The sequence below is a fragment of the Falco naumanni genome, chromosome 6 (genome assembly GCF_017639655.2).
Source record: "Falco naumanni isolate bFalNau1 chromosome 6, bFalNau1.pat, whole genome shotgun sequence".
NCBI lineage: Eukaryota > Metazoa > Chordata > Aves > Falconiformes > Falconidae > Falco > Falco naumanni.
This window is the reverse complement of record NC_054059.1, coordinates 73,411,980-73,417,344: the sequence shown is the minus strand read 5'-3', so window position 1 is coordinate 73,417,344 and position 5,365 is coordinate 73,411,980.

The window sequence follows — 5,365 nt, the reverse complement described above, 5'->3', positions numbered from 1 at the left end:
CATAGCTCCTGCATGATATCTACCAGCCCCAGGCAGACAGTGACATTTCTAAAGTCATGGGGCCTCTCAAATGTCTCTAGTTTCTGTGTGTGGGCAAGTGGGCAACTGGGTCAGTTCCTAAATGTTCTTCTCAGTGGTGAACTTCTGTTTGTGACCATTGTGTAGAAGGAAAAAAAAAAAGAAAAAAAAGAGATTATAGAATCATTTGTGATGCAATGAACAAAAGCTTTAATACAAAATAAAGCACCTCTAGTAGCAAGGGATCCTGGCACAAAATAGCACAGTGTCAGCTAGCCTTGTGTAAAGCAGGAGACCCAGGGTACTGTTCCTCTCCACTAGATGTATGGTTGTTTTTTTTTTTATACCACATACAACAGGGTAAAGAAGGTAAAATGAACACTTTTCTTCAGTACTTGATAGTCTGAAAAGGAGCACTAAAGGATTTAAGTTTTAAAATTTTTTAAAAGGTTTAATACAAAATTTTAAGTAGCCCAGGGAAAAACAGAACTGGAGCTAGCTATGAAGCTGTCAGACAAAAAAAGTAGTGATGTCCTCTTATCCAGCAGTGTTGTATGGAATAGCCCTGGAAAGCCTTTCTTCCATATGAATTGTTGCAGTGAATGCAAGCTGCATCTACGACTTGCCTTGGTGTAACAAAATCCAAATTTATTTTGAAGAGCAAGCCTTCCACTAATTTTCATGCTTGGATATCTAGTCTTGTGCATCTGAATATGTATGGACTGAGATATCCAGCTGGCATAGTTATTTTCCCTCTTGAGAGATTTACCTGAAAAACTCCATTGAAACTTCCGATAAAGTGAAGTATAGAAGATTTTTTTTCCAAACTCTTCATCTTACACATTAATCAAAATTGTTAAACCATCCACATAATTGTCTTCAGAGAAACTGGGAATATATCATTAATTATATGTATGTACTTTTGTCTCAGTCATTACAACAAATATGAGTTACAGCAGAAGCTTAGTAAAATATTAGTTAACATACAAAATATAGTCTTAATAAAATACAAAACCTCCTCCTTTGTGTGAGGTACAGAAATCTGGTGCATTGTCAGAATGACATGTCTAATTTGTTATATCTATAGTGCATAAAATAGGAATTTGTCCCCTTAAACCAATTCGTTGAATCTAGCAGTATGAGAAGTTAACTCCATAAGAAAAACAGGAAAAGCATATACTCAACATCAAAAACAGAAGAAAAATCCTTTTATCAAAGGATCACGAATAAGTGTAAGTTAAAGAGCAGAAATATTTTTGAAGCTAAGAACACGCCTCCTTTTTCTTTATGCTTTGGGAATATTCCTGGGTATTTCATACAGCATCTTTATTTGTTATAGAAGCAGCTTGCAATCAGATATTCATTTATGTGGCAGTAAACTCTGCAGCTCCCTCTTAAACCACATCAGAAGTTATCCAAGACATCCCAGGTCCTGACGCCTGTACACAGAAAACATTTTGTACTCTGATGAAAAAGGATAGGCACAAAATGCAAGATCAATGGGCTTCTGGTTGCATTGCCTGCGAGTAATCTACATGTTGTATGCATAGGTAAACTTCTGAGTGATGCATCAAGCTGGAAAACAGAAAGGGGTTTGATTTGGACTGAAGTGAGCTGAGACTTCGCCAGGTTACTGCTATGAAATTACCATTAGAAAATAAAATACATTATTTCACTTAATGTGAACATTTCCATTCGTAGTGAAATGAAACTTTTTGTGCTGTGCAGGTGTGAGACACAAAGGAAGTAAGAGTTGGGTCTTTACAACCCCCCCATGAAGTGGTGCTGCTTTAGTTTTATTCAGACTTTTAATCAGCAGAAGGAACCAAACCCCAGCCTGTCTTTCGTCTGTAGAAAATAGCTGAGGAACAGCCAGCATCTCCAACTGAAACTCATGCTGTTTTCTCTCCAGAATGATTTAATAAATGTAACCAATACCTGCAATCCATTTGCAGATCCCCTCAAAGCTTCAAGTCCAAACTGCTGCAAATGATACAAACATCAAGTTATTTTTTTTACTAAGAAAGGATCCTTGCTCTACTCTGGGATGGTTAATCACCTGAGGTGATTAATCCTCAGGGGACAAGACAGACAGGTCCAAAACTCTCTCCTGTTGGTTTTTGGCATTGCCTTAGCCAACAGGCTCTTCTGGAGCAAGTCTTATGATGTCTTCTGCTGTTTCTTCTGCATTAAAGTGCAGGGCCTGACTTAGAAAACTGAAGTGGGTTTCAACCACGTAGTCATGCTGTCTTCATGTGAGCTAGGCATCTGAGTGACTAAGCTACCATCCATCATATCTGAGATATGAGTTCCCACTGGCTGGAAAAGGGGAAATGTAACCCCCATTTTTGAAGAGGGAAAAAAGGAAGACCCAGGGAACTACAGGCCAGTCAGTCCCAACTCTGCCCAGCAAGATCATGGAGAAGATCCTCCTCAAAACTATGCTAAGGCACATGAAAAATGAGGAGGTGATTTGTGACAGCCAACATGGCTTCACTAAGGGTGAATGGTGCCTGAGAAATTTGGTGGCCTTCTATGATGGCGTTACCACACTGGTGGATAAGAGCAACTGCTGTCATCTACCTGGACTTGTGCAAAGCATTTGACACTGTCTTGCATGACATCTTTGACTCTAAACTGGAGAGACATGTATTTCACGGATAGACCCCAGGCTGGATGGTCACACTCAAATTATTGCAGTGAAGACTTTATGTCCAAGTGGAGACCAGTGATGACTGGTGTTCCTCAGGGGCTGGTCCTGGGACTGGTGCTGTTTAACATCTTTGTTGGCAACATGGACAGTGGGATCAGGTGCACCTCAGCAAGTTTGCTGATGACACGAAGCTGTGTGGTGTGGTCAACATGCTGGACAGGAGGGATGCCATCCACAGGGACCTTGACAGGCTTGAAAGCTGGGCTCAGGCGAACTTCATGAGGATCAACAAGGCCAAGTACAAAGTCCTGCACATAGGTCGGGGCAATCCCAAGCACATATACAGGCTGGGAAGAGACTGGATTGAGAGCAGTCCTGTGGAGAAAGACTTGGGGGTGTTGGTTGGTGAGAAGCTCAGCAAGCCCCTGCAATGCATGCTCACAGCCCAGAAAGCCAATCATATCCTGGGCTGCATCACCAGCAGCATGGCCAGCAGGTTGAGGGAGGTGATTCTGCCCCTCTACTCTGCTCTTGTGGAATCCCTCCTGCAGTGCTTGTGTACAGCTCTGGGGTCTCCAACATAAGAAGGACATGGACCTATTGGATTGAGACCAGAGGAGGGCCAAGAAGATGATCAGGGAGCTGGAGCACCTCCCCTATGGGACAGCGTGAGAGACTTGGGGTTATTCAGCCTGGAGAAGAGAAAGGAGACCTTATAGCACCTTCCAGTACCTAAAGGAGCCGGCAAGAAAGCTGAGGAGGAGTTTCTTACAAGGTGGAAGGTGTCCTTGCCCATGGCAAGGGGGTTGGAACTAGATGACCTTTGAAGGTGTCTTCCAACCCAAACCATTCTGTGATTTTATGATAGGGGTGTCACAAAAGCATCATCTTGTGGAGATGTAGGGGGATATTGAAAGCAACTGCATGCACACCCTGGGATGCATGGGAGCAAGGAAAAATGGTTTTCACCTCCCTACTCTTCTTCTGGGGCTTTGGCTTTGCTTTCCGTCAGCTCTTCCTTTTTTTAGTTCACCCTTGACCTCCTGAACCCAAATCTACCATCCTTTTAACTCATTCCCTACACCGTCAGAAAGACAGGCCAAATCCTGTGCCCCATACCTCCTCTACCCCCGTTTCTCCCCACCTACTATGCCACATGCTTCCTACCTTGAAAGCCAAATCTGCCTTGGACCCTGGTCTCCAGGCTGCACTGGAAAGTACAGATCTTCTCAGTGGCTAGGAACCATGTCTCCAGGATGCTGCACTTGCTCCTTTTGCTTTCAAACACTTTGGCAAATATTCAGATGGCTAGTTAACCCATCCTGGTCAAGCCAGCACAGACCATGAGTCATCTCCCATCTCCACTCTTACATCATGCAGAGCAAACATCTGAATATTAAAGAAGTAAGAACTTACACCTTAGAGGTAAAGCAGCAAGTTATTAAGAAAGCTGTGCAGATTAATTAAGGTTCTTCTCACATGGTTTCAGTTTGAGTGGGTGTTCTGGAAAATGTGTCAGTAAGAATGCATGACTGCACTTCTGCAGAGATTGCATTTGGTTTCATAATGCATTTAAATAAAAGTATGTGGAAATTACCAGAAAGTCTCCCCAGGGTTGTGTACATTCCACTGCTCTGCCACACTTCAGTTCCTCAAATGCTAGTGCCATACTCCAAGAACAAGGCATTACAGCAGTCTGGAATTAACCATCTTGGTTTGTGCTCGGGCTGCCAGGACTTCATTTCCACAGAAATTCTGTTGTATTATTAGAAATGCCATTTTTCTACTTAAAAAGTAATTTCTTACCATCTTAGAAGTGGTCAGTGCTGCAGGATCCTGTACCTGTTGCCTAAAGCCATTGTTTTACTCCCAGGTGCTCATGCAGTTCTCTTAAACAGGATCAAATGCTTTAGGGAGGTCCATAAACTAGAAATGAGTGTTTGTGCTCTCTCTTCTCCAGGGAGCCCTGAGAGAATGCTTTGTCACTTTTCTGGCTTTTCAAGGGTAGTTTGACAAACAAAAAGGATTTTTTTTTTTTCCTCAAGGAACAGAATAAAATTATTTGGTATGTTTATGGATGGGATGCCCATTACTCCTTATTGCTTTCACTTGGGAACCATTGTTGTGTCACAGGACATACAGCAGGGTCATACCTGAGGTGCAGATTATCAGTTTGCAGGTGCCACGAGCATCACCCTCAGTTTTGCAGGTGTGCAAAGAGCACAGAACAAGTGAGATTAATGATACAGTTTTCATAAGGATCTGCCTGTACAGTGAACTGCACTGCCAACAGTCATAGTGAAACAAACGGTAGCTGACAGCACAGGTTCTCCTTCAGAGCAGAAGAAACCAGTGTCACTTCCTTGAGCCTGATTCTATACATGATATTTATTGATGTTGTTCTGACCCAGTGGCCTTGATACCAACAATACAAACCTTCCCCTTAGCCAATGTGCATTGTTCTCTGCCTTCCTGGTTTCTTTGCTAGCTTTTAATTTCAAATCTACAGGTGTGTTTGAGTGTCACAGGCAGCCATGTGGCAGGAGAACTATTTATACCCATTTTCAGGCACTCCAGGGAAATAGATGAAACAAAGACCTCGACAAGAAACCTTCAGCTGGCTCAAGTTCCCACTGAAGCCAAGGAAGTATCTCAGCTCTCAGATAGGATCCATCACTGTGCCTTGACAGACTG